Raw genomic sequence first — 20,369 nt, forward strand, 5'->3', positions numbered from 1 at the left:
GTTTGCTCGCTAACATTGTTGTTAGGTATCTTCTGTGTGGCCTACTCTTCATGCTGCTTCCAACACAGCTGCCCCACTAGCCATGTCTAGCCAAGGCTGCTGCTTTAGACATCATGCCTTCCGCAGTCTGCAGTCAGCCCATGCAGAGGCATACCTAGGCTCCCTTACGCCCTTGGCAAGGAGCTGTATTGATGCCTCCACCCTCTCTTGTGCCCTTGGCAGGGATGTGTTGGCAGCCCAGAGCACTAGAGGAATGGCCCAGGGAGTGTGTGGATGGGGTCCAAGCCACTCTGAGCCATCCTGGCCTGCACCCTTGGCAGGGGCCAACTTAACCAACCCCTAAGTACACCCGTGAGCCCACGGCAAGAGTTCAGCATGAAAACAACCTGGAACAGTTTCCCCCCTGGACAGTTTTCCAGCCCAAAGGCTGCATTGCCACATGACCGACCTTGCAGAGGCCACATGCCAGCGGCTGGCAGCGCCAGGGGCAAAAAGTGAGCAGGGGCCAGAGGCAAAAGTGGGCAGAGCAACTGATGTGGGCTGGTATGGCAGGCTGCAATCCAGCCATGCATGCTTCAGACCCATACACACCCACACATCTCTGTCCTCCATCTAGGTAAGTAAGAGATCACAGTTCAATGAAACGTTCCAGTTAGGCAGAGGGGTATGAAACAGGGAAGATGAGGTGTGTAGTGTAGAGCAGGGGTTCCCAACAAAATTTTCTCGAGGACCCCTCATCGAGCCGCTATTGTGACAAGGACCCCCATTAATTCCTAATCCTAAAATTAAAAAGTGAGAGCCAAATTAAGAGTCTTTTTATATTTTATATTTATACGTTTTTTACAGTTACAACAGAGCACTCCATCAGTATACAGTTAGTTTTAATTTTCAGTTCTTAATGAGATGAGTTAAATCTGTCCTTTGAGTCCATTATTTCTGAAATATTAGGTTCCAAACTTGAAACTTTCACTCTGAAATCCGACTGCATGTCGAGCCGATTCCTATATTTGTTTTTCATGAAACACATGGAAGAAAATGCTTGCTCACACCGATATGTGGTTGCAAATGGAAGGATCTTTTTCATTGCCTTATCTCCAAGTTTCTTGTAGTCCTTGCGTAGTCCAACGCTTTGTTTACAAACACTACTGTTTTGCAAAGAGGCAGCGCGCGCCAGGGAGGAGGGAGGGGAATGGAGAAGACAGGGTACCTGCGCAGTAGTGCACAAATGAAGCCGACGTGCGCAAAGCATCTTGGGGAGGTGAGCATTAGTAGAATGCGTGCGCTGCCTCTTTGCAAAACAGTAGTGTTTGTAAAGCACCACCTAACGGCATACAGCAGAACTACTGCCTCTATCTAATTCTAGTTTTGCGCTAGACTCTGCTCATGCAGGAAGCGGCCAAAACAAAAAATCTGTTATCATACGAAATATATTTAATATATATATATTAATATATACAATATATTTTTTATTCTAATAGCATCTTGCGGACCCCTCTGGCATAGCTCGCGGACCCCTGGGGGTCCCCGGACCACCTGTTGGAAACCACTGGTGTAGAGAGTGAGGACTAGATAGAGAGGTCTGGAGGGCCACATTCACCCCCTGGGCTTGAGGTTTCCCATCCCCTGGTTTGCCCCAAAGTGTTTTCTCCCACAAAAGCTTGGATCACATTCAGATTATGAGCCCCAGATAGACTATATGGAGAGAAAGTGGAATGCAGCATGAGAAAAGGAAGCAGGAGGTCTCAATCAGTGAGCATTACCGAGTCCCCGTTGAAAAGCTGTAAACCTTGAGAGTTTATAAGACATGCCCATATTAAGAACTGCAGAGGAGGAATGACGTGTACACCAAATGTTTGCTAAAAGTATCCAGCATGTTGCAGTGACAGAAAAGGGAAGCAACTACGTGACTGCTGTCCGTAGAGGTTGTAACGCAACAAAAGAGGGACAGAAATAAGCCAGAACATTTGCAGTACTAGAACATTGACAGGATTTCAGCAGAAAGTGGTAAGATGTGCGCTGGTTGGAAATGAAGCAGTGTGGCTGCCCCAAACTTTTGCAGGTGCAAAACAGGATTGAAAACAGGATTGTATAGATAGGACTGTCTCAATAGTATCATGAGCACAAATAATCATGAATGCTCAATAAAAAGGACATTGGGAGAGGCCAAAATTGAGAAGTTGGGGGTGGGGTCCTGATTTAAGGTGATCCATGAAAAATCTATGAGGGACTGTTCTTCTTTCTCAACAATAAAGCAGGAATTGTCTGGGGAGTTATATAGCATGGCTTCAAACATTCTGTAGCAGCTTAACAGTCACAGTTCCTGGAAAGCAGTATTTGTCTGCCTAAATCCTCTCTGTGGGTTTCAATGAATGTGGCTCAATTCTTCTCTTTCCAGAGCATTGTTCACAGTTTCTTTGTGCTATCATAAAATTAACCCAGGAGGTATTCGTGATTAAATCTGGCGTGAATCCCAAACATGAATGTTTCTCCGATTTTTATCTGGGATATTTAGCGACAAGAAGTACTATGCCAAATGGAAGAGGGTCCAAATAGAAACTAAAATTTCAAATAAACGCTGTAATTCAGATTGGCAAAATGCCCATCCCAACACTCACAAAAGGCACAGACGAAAAGGACAGAAGTTTCTGTGGTTCCTTTCACTTCATTTTTACACAAATCTTAAAAGGAAACTCTGAAATACCTACAGGGCATAGGAGCTATGTAGGTATGCCTAGAAATAAGCTGCACTGAGTTCACTGTGGCTTACTCCTAGCTAAATGTATATAGGATTGCAGCTGTAAACTAGCAACTTTTTCAGCCCAACGAAATGTTTCTGATTTCCAAATGAGAAACGTCTTAGTGTAGTGCTTCATAACATACAATATGAATGATATAGACATGGTCATATTTGAATCGTTTCGGGTGGGAGACAGAAGGCTTACACATGTGAATTGGGATTTCTGTGGCAAATGCAGGTTTGGAACCTGGCGAGGAGGAACACAGGTGGAAGGGCAGGAGTTTCAGGAGGGAATTGGCTGGCAGGGAAAGGATGAGGTGCTTCCCCTCACACCCTTCTCACTGCAATTTTCTCCTTGTCCCCTTCCAAGTGCGTTTTGCAAGGGAGCAGTCATATCGGGCAGCCTTCATCAACTGCAGCATAACCTTTCATTTGGCCCTCTGCCTGTATGTCTATGACTGCATTGCTACACAACCACCCACTTCTCTTGTTCCATCCTCCAAGATCCTACTTTTCCACACCATTTCAGCATCTCTTCAGTCTGTTCTGGACTTTGGCGCCCTGAATGATTTCCTGTTTTATCATACATGTACATCTTCACCCACCCTCCCTCCAGTCCTCCAACTTAATCTAAAATGCCAAGCGTACTTTCTTGGACACCTGCCAAATTGCAGACACACTTCAAAGCATCCCGCATCTTCTTGCAGAGGCAATTACTCCCTTACCTCCTTGTATTCAAGATTCTGTGGTGCTGCCACATGACAAGCCCCCATGTGGATAACCATCTGTACCCGCACTCCTCAACCTACTAACTACCCTGTTTTCCTTCTGCGAAATTGGCTTCCTGGGCCTTGATGTGGATTATCCTCAGCATCTTCTCTTTGCAGATGTGCTCTCAGAACTCAAACTGGGCATTTGGAGGGAAACTCATAAATGGTGGAATTGCCATCTTCTTTTTCTGGCTCTATATATCTATGGATTTAATAGGTTGATGCACAGATATGTAGGCTGGGAGGAGGCCATAACATGGTGGCAGAGCATCTGCTTTGTCAGGAGTAAGGGCAGGAATCAGGCTCCGGGGCCTGTAGTGCTTTGCAGGACTGGGGCCTGCCTCAGCTTGTGCTGGAGAAGCAAGGAGTGGTCACTCAGGTGAGGCCACTTGATAACTCACTGCACCTGGTGGCAAGAGCCGGGAGGGATGAAAGCTCAGCATTTCCCTTCAGCTCTTTGCCACAGCAACGCAATCCCTGCCTTGTTGCATCTGGCCTCCTGTTCCTTGATCCTTCGCCTTGCCGATGCCTTGCTCCTTGACTCCCAGACCTTAGCCTCCACCTTGCTCCTTGGCCCTCGGGCCCTCACCTCCGTGACGCCCTGCTTCCCAACCTTCGGTTCCTTGACCCTGCGACTGCCTGCTGCTGGACCCTCAGCCCTGCACCATCCGTACCCCGTTCCTGCTTCCACACCACCATCTTGCCCCCGGTCCTGACGTCCTCAGGCGGGCCTACTACCTCCCGCCGACCAGACCGTGACATGCTTTTCATGCAAAAGGTCTCGGGATAGATCCAGGGCATTTCTAGCAAAAATTATCAGGAAGCTGCCAGTAGGCAATACAGGGCTGGATGGAGAAACAGTCTGAACTGATGTTAACAGGAGAAGCTTTTCTTGTTGTTTTTCTCAATCAGCTGCATGCTAGGGGAGTCTCCTGACACTAATTTCCATGTGTCAGTCAGCTACCATTGAAGGTACAAGAACTAGGTCCATCTACAAAAAAAGTTGCAGCCATGGCAAACAGACTTAGCAGATGAAACTTGTATTGCATGTGGATGCAATTCCACCACCAACACCCTCCATTATTATTGTCAAGTATCCTGTTTGCCTGTGTTCAGGGAGCAGAAATGAGAAGAGAGAAAGCAAAGCACTGTGTCATTGTGCAGGTGGAAATGGGAAGAGGTGTGGATGAGAGGGAAGGTTTGCCATAGCAAGTCATTGGGTCATCAGGCTGGGGACTAGAGGCCTCTAAGCAGCAGTCAGAGACCCACTCCAGGTTCAATTTGGATCAAAAACAACCTGTGCACCTGGAAGTTTTCCTCCCGCTCTCATAAGACTAGAACCTGGAGCCACCTAATGTTAAAGCTGAATGTTGAAAGATTTGGGATGGACAAAAGGAAGTACTTCACACAGCACGTAGACAGCCTGTGGAGTTCTCTCCTACAAGATGTAGTGATGGTTATGTCCTTCCTCCACTGTCAGAGGCAGTATGCCAGTTTCTAGGAATCATGGGTTCGGCTGAGTGCGTTGCCCTCAGGTCCTTCTTGTGGGCTTCCATGGGCATCTTGTTATTATTATTATTTAAAAAATCTCTATTTCAAATCTTTAAAACATTACATAATTATAACAAAAAACAAAGATAAAGAAAAATTACAAAACATAATAGAAATTATGAGAATATCAAGAACGAAATAAAACATATAAATGAATATTCCAAAACAGAACATCATTTCCTCCCTCTCTTCCCACCCTTCCCCCCCTCTGCTTCCCCCCACACTTTCCCGACTTCCATTTCCACTCTGATATTCACTCGTGCATTTATTTTCTATAAGACTCTACAATAATACTAATAAAACTAATTCCAACTCTGTTTATTTTATATTTCTCTTCATATCTCCTACTCAACGCATGTTAGCATGTCCTCTTTCGAACAATGCTTTTTCATGTAATCATCATAACTTTTCCACTCACTTCTTAATTTTTGTTTGGACTGGTTTCTTACTGCTGCTGTCAATCTTGCCATCAAAAGGTATTCACTCAATTTATTAATCCATTCTTCTTTAGATGGTACTTTACCCATTTTCCAATTAGCTGCTATTAGCATTTCCAATTAGCTGCTATTAGCATTCTCGCTGCTGTGCTTGCATACAGGAATACTTTTTTTATTTTCTTTTGGAATTTCCTCATTTAATAGGCCTAACAGATACATATCTGGTTTTTTGGAATTGATTTTTTTCATCATTTTTTTCATTTCCTCATGTATGATATTCCAGAATTTAACAATCTCCTCACATTTCCACCATACATGTATGAAAGTTCTCCATGGGCATCTTGTTGGCCACCATAAGAGCAGGATGCTGGACTATGTTGGACATTTGGCCTGATCAAGGAAGTACTCTTATGTTTTTGAGTTCCAAGTGGTCTGAGCTGAAATAAATCTGTGAGGAGTAGATTCCTAAAATCCAGCTAAAGTTTTGGATGAGTTTACAGTTGGGACAGTTGCAGTTGTCTCAGTAGGGACAACTGGCAGCTCTCTCTCTCTCTCTCTCTCTCTCTCTCTCTCTCTCTCTTTCTTCTTCTTCTTCTTCTTCTTCTTCTTCTTCTTCTTCTTCTTCTTCTTCTTCTTCTTCTTCTGAGAACTGACTTTTGCTGAGGGCTCTGAACTTATAAAATGCCAAGTTGTTGGCTCCTACAAGTACAATGTTACTTGTTACTGAAAGGACCATGGCACTGGCAGATGCTGCATAAAAACAGAGCCCCGGGATACATGATGGCAACGCCAGCGCTGACTAAAGCAGAAGATGAAAAGGTTGTTTTTATAGACGACATGTTCCCAACCCAAAATTCAGGTCACAGTAACATCGTAACCGCAAAGTCCTTTCTCCCTGCTATAGGAAAAACATCCAGCACAGTTAGCTGTAACCTAATAATATAAGCCAACGGCTAGGAAACCCAAAGCCTCAAGTGGAAATCAAATTATGCACTGGGAATGGCCAGAAGCTTGCAAAATGTCCTTGTTGAGAGACTAAGAATTGCCACTAGGGATAATTACTGTTGGGTTGATTAATTTAATGAACCAGGAGTCATTTCTGCCTGGAATAGTCCTGAGCATAAATCATTACTTTAAACAATTCATTGGGTTGTATTCAGTGAAGTTGTCCTATTAGTACAAGGACTTCAGCTTGTGCAATGGGGCTTCCTCTCTCTCCCCTCCCCTCTCCCTGTATGCCCTATAAACACACCCAATCTGTTCTGGGGGTTCCCCCAACTAGGGATGGGGGGCAAATTTAATTCAGTTTGCATTTAAGGTGAAATTATCTAATTTGCTATTTCCAAAACCAACACACAGTCCGAAACACAGTCACCCTTTGAAATTTGCACTTCTTTGAATTTTGCAATACAAAATGTGTGTTCACAAATGCATAAACAAGGGTAAAGTGTGCACATAAATGCATATATTAGTGAAAATAACTTACAAGAATGTTATATTAGGTGAAATTACTTTGGGAAAATGTGTATATTAAGTATAATGTGTGTTTTGTGTTTATATAATATAAATGGCCCTGTGATCTTTGGTATAGAAATTTAAGAAACTTTTATTATTATTATTATTATTATTATTTATTTTATTATTATTAATCCCAGAAAGTTCTATTAAAAGAAATGCACAATAAGATGCTGATGATGTTTCAGGAACATTTTTTTGAAATCATGAACTGATGTGGAAATATGGAGAACTGAACTTAAGGAAAATGAGAAACTAAAAGAAACAAAAAAATGACATTTTCACTCTCGGCTTTTGTTCCCTTTGGTGAAGTTGAGGTTTTCTAATGCAAACTCAAGTGAGACAGTGTGATCAGTATTAGGAAATATCACCTGAGCTATAGCTTTTTTTTAAAAAAAAGGCTAAGAGTTTTGAAGGTGGACTGGAGGGGAGAGAGGTGGCTTGACGGGGGGGGGGGGGGGCAGTCCATTCTATGCATAAGGATTCCAGGCAGAGTGTAAAGGAGAAAGATGGTGCGGTCATTTTACCGTATGAGTTTGGTAATGAAATGGTCAAGAAATCAACATTTCAAATTGGGGATATTGTTTTTGCACAGACAATGAATAAAATGAAGAAGAAAGATGGGCAGAAAGGAAGACTGGGGAAGGAGGAGCCAAAATGTTTACTGATTCACTTTCAGATCATCCACCTTTTCATGGCTGTTATCTGTCCCTGCTGTGTTATCAGACTACAGAGGTGAAACTAAGGGCTTGTCCACACTGGAGCATTCTTTAGATGTTAATCCATTCCCCCACCCATTTGATTAAGACTGGAGAACTCCACACTCATATGTACTTGAATTTGTATATGAGGAGCAACTTGGTTCTATCCTATTCATGTTTCCTTAGTGCTTTCATTTCTTTTCTGGCCTTGCTGTTAACTATTTCTGACATGTTCCTGAATGGGGGAACATAGCCATATTGTTTTGATCCATCTGATTTCCACAAAACCAGAAAACTGCACAAGCAAAGCACTTAAAAAAAAAATTACACCAGGTATTGCACAGCAATCGGAAAGGTGCTTTTCAGTTCTTTTCCGGCCATGTTTCCCTTTTGTGTTTGTTCCCACCTTGTAATCCATTGGTTGTATTATGCCAGTTCTGCAGATAGCTGCATGCAATCCTCTATTCTGTTCAGGAGTACCCTAGAAACAGTTATTATAATAGGCAGAAAAGAAAGGGCACGTAGAGGAAGTAGTGGGCATGGAAAGGGGATTAGCAGAAAGTGACAACTGATCCACCCGCCCAAAACACGGACAAAAATAATCTGTCACCTTGAGTGGAGCATTTTGGAGCCTGATTTCTCCTAGTTTGTTGGATATTTCTGTATCGTGTAAACAGGGCCGGCACGTCCATTAAGGCGAACTAGGCAGTTGCCTAGGGTGCCAAAATGGAGGGGCGTTGGCATGACGGGGAGCGCTGCTGGCTTCGCAGGACTCACTCTGCCACACAGCCGCTGCACCCCGACGCCACCTACCCGCGTCCAGGGCGGGCGGCAGCAGTGGCGCCGGTGCAGTCCAGGCATGCCCAGAGCGCCGAGGACAGCAGCGTGTGGACAACACGTGGGGCGAGAGCAGCCCCTTCCCGCGGCGCATGCGCGCCAGAGCCGGGCCTTCGGCTCCAGGCACCGTCACCATGCTTTACTTCTTGGCCAGGCGGGAGCAGCTGCTGTTGCGCCCGGGGGTCCGTGGCTGAAGCCCGAGGGCGGCCAGGGAAACCCAGCCGTCGACGTCTCAGGTAAGTGGGAGGGGCGCTGGGAAGGGAAGGGGGTGAAGGCTGGGCCAGGCCCACAGGGAGGAGGCAGATGCCGGGGGCGCCAGAAGGTGATCTCGCCTAGGACGCAAAAAACCTTAGCACCGGCCCTGCGTGTAAACCCAATTTGACAGAGGGAAAACACTGAGATCAGTGTTGTTTGAAGGGAGCATCATGCACATTAAATGTGAACACAAAGACCTACAAACACAAAGTAAACTCTGATGTGGACAAACCTTTGGGATAAGAGATTTGTCAGCAATTTATGGTTACTCAAACTTGAAAGCACGGATCTGACCAGAGCCACAATTTTAAAAGAAGTCCTCTTGTGCAGGAAGAACAGAGCTCCCTTTTGTGTGGATTGTGAATAGATGACTGGTGTGTGTGTGTGTGTGTGTGTGTGTGTGTGTACACACGCATCTACATGCGTGTATGTAAAAGAGGATGGACAGCCATTATTTCTGAGAGAGATTCAATCACATGTTGACAAAACCAGGTTGAAACTGACTTAGAGCTCTTGGGCAATAAACCTGCTTCTCCAAATGATCAAACTTTGTGCAATATGGAAAGTGATGGGGAAATGCACTGCAAAGTGTGGGAGTTTTGCAAAGCAATCAGAGCAAATGCTCATTAAATAGCCAGTGGCATTGAATCTCCCTGTAGACAAATCAGAATGAAAAGCTCATCTGGAAGCTCCTTTCCTCTGAGATAGATGTGTACAGGATTACATCTTAAAACAACTCTATGGCTGTGATCCATGCACACTTACATGAGAGTAAGTTTCACTGAATAATGTGGGATTTACTTTTGAGATTGTACTGCACATCTCTAATTCACAACAGCTCCATAGAAAGTCTAGGGCAGTTTGCTGCCACTTATTGAACCTCTTCCAGCAGTTTGAAAACCAAATGACAGCAATGAGAGGGGCAGTCCCTTTCCTATAATCCTGTTGAAAAGGATGAGCTTCCCAGAAGACCTTTATACTTCCAGGCTGGCTTTGTTATGAAAAGATGCCTGTGTTTATCTAGCTTTCAAATGAAATTAAAACTAAAGTGAAGCAATGAGTCAACGGACTTGGATTTCGCTCGGTTCCCGTTGCTCTGAGCCCAGCTGCCTTGCACTTGTTTGCATTGGCAGAGGCGAGCCTTATTCGTTACAATCCCAGTTTCCATTTATAGGCATATGTGCCCCATGTTATTCCTTTAAATCACAACACTTTGAAGGGCTGACAAAGAAAACCCTACAACGTTATGCACAGCAACTCGCCCTTAGCCGAGTCCTTGGATGCTTAATGAAAGCAAAGTCTTTTCACACACGTCTTCTACTTCTTCCCCATCCTTTCTAACAAAGGCTTTCCTTTCTCATGTTGGGCAGTAGCACAGCAGAGAAGACAGAAGACACCTTTAAAACAAAACAAAACATTTTTTTAAAAAATTTTGTATTAACTAAAATTCTCCCCAAGAACGTAATCTGGGTAGCTGCTTAAAATATTAGCAAGAATATTGGCATATAAAATATTGGAGGGAGAGAGAGAGAGAGAAGGTATACACAGTAACATATATGTATAGTATATACTATTAGGTACAACTCTCTTGATTACTCCATGGCAGCGGCTGCTGACCAGGTGAAGCAGTAACATCGACAAGGGAGATGACCAGAAGACTATGTATCAGAGCTTTGCAAACTGGGTGTCACAACACATTGCTGTGTCAGCTGCAGTGTGCAGGTGTGTCACGCAAACACTCCCTTCGCTCCTCCCGGGGCTGGAAAGGGGTTAGTTTAATCTGCAGTTTGCTAGTAAAGCTGAATTACTGTGTCACCAAATGATGCATGTCTAAAAAGTGTGGCACCAACATGAAAAGTTTGGAAAGCTCTGCTTTATATAATGCTGTCCCTTCCCTCTGACAGACATCTCAGCTGATGCCATTCAACAAAAGCAGCAACAGAAGCAAGCAAACCACAACAGGAACATATGGAAGCGCCAGGAGTGGTGTAGTGTAAGATAAATTTCACTTCAACTCCCCTACCTATTTGGTTTTTTTATTTATTTATTTCAAATTCTGCTTAACCAGGATATGTTAGCCAGAGTTTTGAGACCAAGAGCTGGAATAACAGGCTTTGAATCCATGACTAGGCCATGAAGCTTGTTGGTTGACCCTGGGCCAGTCACCATCTCGAGCCTAACCTATCTCTTAGGGTTGTTGTAAGGATAAAATGGGGAGGAGAACAATGTACAGAGCTCCTTGAGGGAAAGGCAGGATATAAATGTAATCAATCAAAAAGTCTGGTCAGAAGACTCTGAAGAACAGGTCCTCTCCTCAGTAGCTTGCTTTGCTGCCACCACTGAGAAGAAACAGGGTGAGGTGCTACACCTGTTAGGCAGCAACCCTAATTCATTTGGCTCCCATCAAAGGCAGAATGCTTAGTGACAAGGCTCATCTTTCTTGCCTCTGGAATTCCCTTTGACCAGCAGGGCAACAACGTTCAGAAAATGATCTTCTCCAGAGTGTAGATACACATACACTTCATGGGATTGGTTACTGTGAGAGTGATCTCATTCCATAAATCTGCTTTTATTATTGTGAACCATTATTATGAGAATTACAGTGGCTGAAAAGTGGTGGGCAAAATATTATGCAAGCATCACATATATACACACATATACACATATATATACCTTGGTACATCCCTTTGGCCTCAATCTATGCATGCACATAACCAAGACAGGAGTGCCTGGCGTGCTATGGTCCATGGGGTCACGAAGAGTCGGACACGACTAAATGACTAAACAACAACAAAAACCTTGTAAAGCAAGTTACATTATAATTCACAATCATGGCAATAAACAGTTCGTCAGGGACAGAGGAACAGGGACAGAATCCACCCAAAGATTTGTTTATGTATATATTTCCTTGCATTTCCATGCCCCATTTTTTTTCTATCATGGAACCCAGATGTTCCAGGAACTGAGCAGATGCAGACCTGCTCTGCTTCAGCAAGGTGGTGGCTTCATGTGCTTTCAAACCATGCACTGAGATGAAAGGACATTTGAATGGAGCAATGGCTGCTTAATTTTGTGAGCTTCACATATTAAGCCCTCTTGGCTAGAGCCAGCTATGAGTGCAGTGTACATTTGTTTGCCTGTGTGACTCCCGATCCAAGCAGGGATGTGCATTTAAATGTTCCTATAAATGTATGTAACAGCAAGATGTCCTTTACGAGACAGGAAAAGCCACTGGGAGCATGTGAATGGAATTGGAGAAGCATTGTGGCTGTACACATATACCCATGTACATACATATACACAAATTTATAACCTGTCTCTTTTGCATATGGCCCCCAGTAAAGTGTGAGAAAACACCAGAAGTACACCAGAAGTACAATTCACCTAAAACGTTATAGTCCTATTCCAAAAAAATGTTGCTTGCACTTAAATGTGACTAATCCGTCCCATTACCTTCAAAGTGATGAACTACAACCATCTTTTTTCTAGGCTGAGGCCTAAAAATAAAACAAAGTACAATCCATGTATATGCTTGGGTGTTTGTAGGCATCCAGCCTGTTTATTATTTATGAAGGTTTATACTAAACGGTGACTTTAGCTGAAAGTAAAGTTTCTGGAGAAAGACAGGATATATACATTATTCTAAACAATACCAATACTTTAAAATATCTAGTTGATCCAGAAGGCCTGGATACTGGGTAGCTGAACCTTTATCAGTTTATGTTGGTTGATCATGATTACTCACACATCCAAACTATACAAAAGCCTTGGAGAAATCCAGATGGTGAAAATTCCTCCCACTTTGTGGTAATTTCTCCTTTCACTTATCTGGATGATTTCCAAGGCTCCCCTACTGCCTTAGTCACTACCGAGCCAAATATGAACTGTGGTCATAAATCAGTCTTCTCCATTCTGGAGCAGACGGCCTCGCATGAATTTGATTCTTCAGTCACTTTCCTCTGAATTCCCTCCAGTTCGGTTGTCTGCAACTTTTATAGAACTGTTTGCCCAGAGGCCCTGTCTCTCACTTAAGGTTGCCAAATTAATATTTCAGCTATAAGGGGGACACTTGGCATGATGTGGTATCTGAAAGAAGAGACGTCAACTCTATTCTCACCCTGCTATAGTCAAGAGACCTGATGATCCCAATTCATCAGCAAAGCAAACATGGCGATAAATGAGCACGGGGAGGAAGGGAGAAATATGGATAAGCATCAGTATCATGGCCTATAATGCAGTACAGACTGCCCTGGCCATTTTTCCAGACCCAAAAGTATAGCCAACTCAACATGTTAGTTACCTTTATCACAGATGCAGTCAAAGCAGCTCCCACATAATGCCATCAACTAGAGATGCTGGTGAAGAAGAATTTTGGCATGAGTAGGAAATTTCACTGGACACTCAGGGTATGTTTTTGTTTTGTTTCCAAGGGCTCGTTTCAGATTGAACATGAATCCTTTTGGAGCTTTTTCCCCCAACCCCAGAGGGTTCCCAGACCTCAGATCCAGGCCCTTCACTCTGATTCCAATAAGATATACAAAATAGTGGCTGCAGGGAGGATCTGTGCATAAACCTGCAGTTATATCTGTTGCATGAGCATGGAAAAGAGAGGAAATTTGATCTCATTGCTAGAGCGAATGAGCAAAATTCCCTCTTTAGCTGTGCAGCAGTAATAAAACATCTCAGCTAAACAGGGAGCATTGACCAGGATGTACATTTGGAGGCACATTTGGAGGTACATGCTCTTTGTTGCTCGAGACAGGATCCATGTTTGTGTATGCACTCTGATTGGCATCCAAATCTGGATTTTAGTGTGGCTAGAGCTGGTCCAGAAAGAAAAGATCTGTACCTAGTCGCATTTGCTGGGTGATTGTCTGGGATCACAAAGTAAAGGAGACAGAAGTCCTCATGATGGTGCCAAAGGAGCAGATTTCCATGGGAGCAATGGCTGTGAAAAGACATGAGAAACAGCACACACAAAAACTAGAAGAGGGGTGCATCTCAAATCCTTTGAAAGCATGAACTTCATCTTGAAAACATTTGAGGACAAAAACTCAGCGCCACTCTTATGTAGATCAACCCTTAAGAGTATTTTCCACAGGCAACACCTTGTTCAAAGAATAATTGCTTTCAGGATAAGCATGACACCTATCCTTTGGCTTCCTGTAGCTCATTGGGGATCAATTACAGCACAGTGGCTGATCTGCTTTTATACTTCTCCTTCTTTCATGCCAGCTTGTTTAGTCCAAAAGAGCTACTACCCCTGTTACTGAGCCTATAATGCTCTTCTAATACTATGATCAATCCTGTTTCTAAAAGGTTCCCTTTGCTGAAAATAATAAGCTTTTTTAGTGGACAAAGAGCACCATTTCTTCCTGATAAATGTGGTATACCACTAACCAGCCATGGTGACCTTTGCAGGCTTCCATTGACCTTGTCACCAAGCTCTCAGAAAATTCAGGCAAGCCTAAAAAGGCCTGGTCATGGTGTTCTCTATCTGACACATGGGAGCTGAAGTGCATTGTGAAGATAAAGGAGTACAGGATGAAACTTTTTTTAATGCTATTGTAAACACAGTCGTTGCAAAGTGAAAGTTTAGAGCATCCATCTCCAATGTTCCAGGGCATAATACGGTCTCCTAGATGATAGGATGGGCAGCCAATTCATGGCTTAACAAGCACTTGGAAAGAAGACAGGCTTTGACGGGACAAAGTTCCTGTTTATTTATGCCTAAGAGAACTGGATAGCTTGTAATTTTGGGAAGGGAGTATTGCACGCTTCTGCAGAACACTCTTCCGTTGGTTACAGTTTATGGGTAGTGATTGCTGTGTCTGATTCACAAACTGCACGCCAGCAAGCTGACTTATGCACATGAATGTCACAGAGGCCTGACACCAGAGGCAGAATCACACACAGACAAGATGCTGGCTCACACATCATCCCCTCTATTTCCAAAGGTCAGAGAGCTGAGTGGGGATTCTAATGTAGCCCAAATGGTGGCATCTGCACACAAGAGAAAGGCTGGAAGGAACTTGAAGGTTTGCAGAAGCACACACTTACACACAGACACCCTTTGTGGGGGAGAGAAACTATAAGGCAGAAGGGGAAGCTCAAAAACCAACATAATGAAAACTGAATGTGCTCCCAAACCTCAGATCCAGTTCCTTCCCTTTTCTTTATTTAGCTGAAGGGAGGATATCCTCATAAGATTGCAGCAAAGGAATGAGAATCGATGTTTTGCATATCTGATATTATTTTTCATAGATATATTGTTATCAAAGGGCTATGTTCTCCAAACTGCAGGTTGCTGTTCTTTCCTATTGCTCCAAGAGTGTAAATATTTGCAGAGGAGCAATTATGAAGCATCCAGCGCCTTACAGGAATGTAGAACTAGCCAACTGCAGAGTTTTCAAGCAAGAATGATCTATTTCTCCATTTGGATACAGAGCAACTGTGCATTGCACTGCTTATGCATTTAGTTCTTTGTTGCTGCACTGTTGTGAATAATTGTGGATCAATCTTTTTAAAAAATATTCATCTTAAATCAGGGATGGGGAAAGTTAGACTGGAATCTGTCAGTATATCTCTAAGTGGTGTGAAGTATATTGCAATGGTTTATTATTCCCGATCTTTTAACAATAGCAACAACAAAAATGTCCTTTCCCTCCTTAAATGAGGCTGCCAAAGAAAAGTGTTGGGTTCACCATGAGTGAACTTGTGTGCAAAAGGACTGTGAGTCCAATTCAGTTGTGGTTAGGGATGGGCAAATCTGTCAATTTAGTCTCCATTTCTCATTTTTCCAATCTTCAGTTCTCCATACAATTTTGTTTTTAAAAGCCCCATGGAAATTCATCAGCATTTTAGAGTGAATTCATTCACATATATGCATTTTAATGCATTTTTGCCTGATGCATACATTTTTTTGCTAGAAAATTACCTGACTATAAAGCTTTTTCACATGCTATTTTCACAATTACATGCCTTTTATGCACAATTTAGCCTTCTAAATGCCTTTTGTACACATTACCTGTCTGAAAGGTAAAGGTAAAGGGACCCCTGACCTTTAGGTCCAGTTGAGGACAACTCTGGGGTTGTGGCGCTCATCAGGCTTTACTGGCCAAGGCAGCCGGCGTACAACTTCCATGACATGTGGCCAACATGACTAAGCCGCTTCTGGCAAACCAGAGTAGCATACGGAAATGCTGTTTACCTTCCCACCGGAGCGGTACCTATTTATCTTCTTGCACTTTGACATGCTTTTGAACTGCTAGGTTGGCAGGAGCAGGGACCGAGCAACGGGAGCTCACCCCGTCATGGGGATTTGAACCACCGACCTTCTGATCAGCAAGCCCTAGGCTCTGTGGTTTAGACCACAGCACCACCAGCGACTGGAGAAGTGCATTGCAAAATTCAGAGAAATGCGAATTTTAAAAGCTCACCTTGGACAAAACTTTGCACAGTGGAGAAAGGAAAATCCTGATGCAACAGCAGCAACCTGTTATCATCCTCGAGTACTGCATCTAGAGGCTTCTGCGTCACTCTATTCAGGGACTGCAAATGTGAACCTGCCATGTGAACGCCTCCCAGCAGCTGTCAAGGAAATAAGCAACTATCCTACCTTTAAAATACATCTGAAGGCAGCCCTGTTTAGGGAAGTTTTTAATGTTTAATGCTGTATTGTGTTTTTAATATTTGATTGGGAGCCGCCCAGAGTGGCTGGGGAAACCCAGCCAGATGGGCTGGGTATAAATATATTATTATTATTATTATTATTATTATTATTATTATTATTATTATTATTATTACCTAGCAGCTATCTAAAGAAGTAAGAACATTGAGCTGGCCAGTGAATCGTGCTGTAAAAAAGCAGTTGCCCAAATTGCTGTCAGACAAGAAGAACGTGAATTAGCTCCTGGTGTTTGCTTCTTCAGAAATAACAAATACCGTAAGAAAGACCGTCATTCATGCAGAATGACAAATATTACTGTTTGTAGCTCTTCATATAGTGTTTCTATATGGACATGCCTAATCTGCTCCAGAGGCTAGCTATATCCACATTTTAGTGACATCCTATTAAACAGTCTTGCTTCTAAAGGCAATGGTCTGAACTGAAATTGTTGGTTTCTGTTTTATATGCTACATAAACTACACATTGTGTATCTCTCTCTCTCTCTCTCTGTGTGTGTGTGTGTGTGTGTGTGTACGCGCACATTTAAGTGACAGAAGCAAAATGGGTTTCTTGGCCACCACTTCTGAAAGCACCCAAAGAAGTTCCAGCTTCGCTTGAGCTGTCTATGATTCCAGCAGTGAAGGCAGTTCAGTCTCAATACAAACTATCTTGTACAAATGCCTTGCCCTGTCTTGTATCAATGCAAACCTCAGGAATAAGCGGGACAACCCCATTTGCCCAATACAGGCTCAGCTTTGTGTAAGAACTGCCAACACCTCTGAGAAGGGAACGTTTCTGGCTTTCAGAATTTGGGGGGTTTTAATGGACTTCCTGAGTCCATAAAAGATAATGGCCCTGTTACTTCTGTGAGTTCCCAATGAGTTTAATGGCACAAACGCACATGTAAAGTGAGAGCAAGCCGGCCCTTTTCCTGTTCTCTTTCCTCCAGTAACCTTTCTCTCCAGAATCAGCATCTAACAGAGCGAATTTATACAGGTGGTACTGAAATGTATGCAGAATCAGATTGTTCAAGATTCAGAAATGAAACACATGAAAATACACACAAACTTTGTTTTTCTGGACAGTACAGTCTAAAGGTACCCATCCACATGCCTGCAAGCATACATGCTGACACGTGTGTGTGTGTGTGATTGTGTGTGTGTGTGTGTGATTGTGGGGGCTGTGTGTATTTATAAGATACACAATCAGAAATACAGTTATCACAAATACAGTTATCCAAACATAAAGAATTGTGCTGATTCAGATATCTGAATATTTATTGAATTGAAAAATATGTTTAGATTCTCATTTGGAAAAAACAAAACCAGAATCCTTTCTTCTAGGTATCATGTCAGAGGAAATAAAAAGAATGGTCAGACCAATATTTGTGTATGCAACTACGGCCACAAGGTTATTAATTGCCAAAAATTGGAAAAGCAGCAGCGTCCCAACTAAAACAGACTGGCTATCTAAAATAATGGAATCTTGCCGAATTAACAGGGAGGATAAGAGGAGATATGGGACAAAAAGTGAATAAGGAGTGGGCTATCTTTAAGGAATACATCAAAATCTATGTGGAAAAAGTAGAATTTTTGACAGATACTGAGTAAATCCAGAAAATGATTAGAGTGAAAGGAGAGTAAAGTTAAAATAGAAGAAGAGATCAAAGAAATAATGAAATGTGTGTAAGCTAGTTGGAAAAATAAAGTAGTGTAACAAGAACGGCTGGAAGTCACGTCACTTGGTGGGTGTCCGTGTGGGGTAGGTGTGTAGGTATGTTGATATATATAGTATAGGTAGGTATTATATAGAGTAATGTAGGTATGTTTTATGCTATGAAAATAAGGCATTGTGTTGTGTATATGTATTGTGTAAATGTAAATGTAAATGTAGAAATAAAAGAAAAGGAAAAAAGAAAATTGTCAGCTCATAATGTGAATACTAACCTAATGAGCAATTTCCTAGGAATGCATTGTGTTTGGAAAGTGGGACCTGCGTGTATATCCAGATAGCAAAAATTCTGGGTTCTTGCCTACCCTGCATTCTGACTCCCACACTCCAGATGTGCAGTGACCAGTGCATAGCCATACAGTATACATCTCTGGCTTGGTGTCCGAAGTGAAAGGGGTATCTTGGTTTCTCCTCAGTGCACTCCATTGGGAGTGCTCCAGTGTTCAGCTGCAATGCCCTCAGCACTGAGTACCCTCAGCAAGTGCTTTCTCACTGGCCACAGCTCATTGACTGAGCATGTGCTTTGCATTCAAACATGCATTTTTAAGGTCCCAGCTCCATCTCCAACATCTTCCGTTATTAGGATCACGGACAGAACAGTTGGCAATTGCCTTTCCCTTCGTCTAGTGGTATTGAGCCTTTTCAGACTCAGGCATGCATTTTTTCTTTTTTTTTAAGCATGTATTTATATGATGCTCATGTTTCTGTTATTATCCACCTTAGTTCAGACTGTGACCGGGCATACGGCCAAGGATGATGGGAGCTGCAGTTCAACAACAAACAAGGGAACTGTTTATCACATCATACACACTTGTTAATGCCCACACAAATTCTTTAAAGGCAAAGAAAGCCTTTTTAAAAGGTATTTTTGTTTTCCATTTGTCTCTCAGAGAGCAAGAGCAATGCAAGATTAAGAAGGGGCAAAGGAGAAATGGCAGGCTGTTGCTTGTTCACAAGTGGATTTACTCACTGCTTGTCCTCCAGCTCCACTCTGCAAACTGGGGTGATTTGTTGCAACAAAACTAAGTAATGGGCTAAGCATTCCAACTTGGTGGTTTAAGCAGTGAACGGGAAGATCCCCTCAGAAACTGGCTTTACACATGTTCTTCCAACTCTTGAAATAAGTATTTATCTGTTCTCCAAAGTTGTCATTTAAATTTCAGCATAAATGGAAACAAAAATAACTTGTGATACATGCTTTACTGGGTGGGTCTCTTCTGCTGTGAGATTTCTATCAAATTTCCTGACCCCCATACAACCTACATTCCACAATGTTGACACTATGTGTAGAGATCAGCTCCTCGAACTTAAAGATTTCAGGTCGTTTGTTGGATTTTGTCATTTCTGGAAAATCGTGGTTCCAGGAAAGCATCCCTGCTAGAGTTTTGCCAAGCATCCAATAAGATTCTAGGATGTTCTGACACGCAGAGGCAGCCTGCATCATGAGGGGCCATATTGTCTGTCACAGGCCTCCTTGTAGATACATTCACTGTGTGTACTTTGCAAGGCACAAAAGCAGGCAAGTGGGTGGCGGAGGCCAGGGGGGTGGGAGGGGTGGGGGGAAAGGACAAAACAAAACAAAATCTCATGGCCTTGTAAGCATAACAGTTTAGTCTGCTTTCAGGGACATAAGCTGGCAGTTGCCTTTGTAGTAACCCGCATGACAACAGCAAAAACATCAGGAGTAATTAGACAAAATGATGGTATAAATTCAGCCCCCTACCTCTAAACCACCCAGCTCCTCCTCCAATCAACTCATTTGGAAACAATGCATCTTTTGTGGCCTCCAAGTCACTTCTTAAAAAGACAATCAATTTCTTTCTTCACTGTTATAGAAAAGAATGTTCTGCTTAGATAACCAATGTTGACATGTCTCTTTGGGGTGGAGGGCGGGAGGACTTCTCTGGGACCGTTTATTATGTGTCCCCTGCCAGATAACAGCCACCCCCCTCTTCACCCACCCCTAGGAGGAAATCACTCCATCTTTTGAATGCAGCTTTAAATCCTCCCCTATGTGTGCCAGCCCCATTGCCTCCACAGTATCCCTGATTGTTCAGCTGTTGGAGGTGTACGTGATCGAGACCCAATTCTCCTTGTTCCGGGACTTTGGCTAGTTATGGATAATTGGTCATGCTCCATCCAGCAGATCAAAGAAGCGCATGAAAT

This window comes from Zootoca vivipara, chromosome 1 (assembly GCF_963506605.1).
Source record: "Zootoca vivipara chromosome 1, rZooViv1.1, whole genome shotgun sequence".
Taxonomy (NCBI): Eukaryota; Metazoa; Chordata; class Lepidosauria; order Squamata; family Lacertidae; genus Zootoca; species Zootoca vivipara.